The following is a 1,313-nucleotide window of genomic DNA, read 5'->3' as shown; positions in this document are numbered from 1 at the left end:
GGGGGGGGGGGGGCAGCCACACCAGACAGCCCCCCGCCACCGCCCCATGCCCCTAATTGCATCCAGAGCCGATCCCCCCCACCACAGGCCCCGGGCGAGCGGGACCGGGGCGATGGCGGGGTGGGGGTGCCTGCCCAAGAGCCCCCGTGGCACGGCGGTGACCCTCGGCTCCGCTGGCGCTTTGGGTTTTTTTGGTTTTTTTTTTTTTTTTGCTCATTCTCTCCAAATCAAACATACCTCGGCGGGCAGGGCCCCAACCTGGAAAATTCCAGCCCCAAAGATAAAGGATTGGAAAACGATTAAAACCAGAGGGTTGGAGCAGAAACCACTTGGCAGCAGGAACCTGCCGAGCGCCGGCTCCCAGCCCTCCCCGCCGGGGCCAGCGCACGAAACCGGCTGTTCCCGGGGCCGGGGGCTCACGGCGGGGGCCCAGAGCCTCAGCTCTGGCTGCAGCCCCCCTCACTTTGGGGGGGGGACACTGAGCAGGCTGAGAGTTGTCCCCGGTGCTCTGGGGGGTCGAGGTGACGGAGGTTGGGCTGGGCTGTTTGTCCCGCAGTCGGCCCCGGGGCCATCTGGCAGGCGGGGAGGGATGAAGTAAGGCTGGATGATGCACAGGGGCAGGGGATGATTGGAAACCCGTGGCCTCTGTTTTGGGAACACCTCCTCAGCGCCCGCGGTGGGGGGCAGCGCTGGAGGGGTGGGGGGGGTGGGGGGAAAGTGAGTGTGAAGCCACCGCCCAGAGTGGGGAAAAACTCCCCCCCCACCCCCCCCCCCCCAGATCCATTGTCCTGACTCATCCCGGCGCTCGCCAACAACAACAGGAGGACACGGCCGACCTCCCCGCTCCTCCGCAGGGCACTCGGTGGAGCTGCCCGCAAACTGGGGCAAAACGGGCAGGCACAGAGCTTTTTCACCCTTGTTATTTTAATTTTTTTTTTTTAATTTTTTTTTTTACAAAAAAAGACACCCTTCTGGTCTGCCTTACAAAAGAGATGTACACAAATCTGTACTAGGAGTGGGGGGGGGACACTGAGCAGGCTGAGAGTTGTCCCCGGTGCTCTGGGGGGTCGAGGTGACGGAGGTTGGGCTGGGCTGTTTGTCCCGCAGTCGGCCCCGGGGCCATCTGGCAGGCGGGGAGGGATGAAGTAAGGCTGGATGATGCACAGGGGCAGGGGATGATTGGAAACCCGTGGCCTCTGTTTTGGGAACACCTCCTCAGCGCCCGCGGTGGGGGGCAGCGCTGGAGGGGTGGGGGGGGTGGGGGGAAAGTGAGTGTGAAGCCACCGCCCAGAGTGGGGAAAAACTCCCCCCCC

The 1,313-nt window shown here is 63.7% G+C and overlaps 1 protein-coding gene across 1 annotated transcript in view; it reads left to right on the top strand.

Moving 5' to 3' along the window:
* The window catches only part of LOC106884891 (coronin-7-like), a 50,590-nt gene that overhangs the window by 24,116 nt on the left and 25,161 nt on the right, over positions 1–1,313 (top strand). The gene's annotated exons all lie outside the window — the stretch shown is intronic.

This window comes from Calidris pugnax, unplaced genomic scaffold (genome assembly GCF_001431845.1).
Source record: "Calidris pugnax isolate Ruff unplaced genomic scaffold, ASM143184v1 scaffold17, whole genome shotgun sequence".
NCBI classification, from domain to species: domain Eukaryota; kingdom Metazoa; phylum Chordata; class Aves; order Charadriiformes; family Scolopacidae; genus Calidris; species Calidris pugnax.
This window is presented reverse-complemented; position numbering and strand designations above follow the sequence as displayed.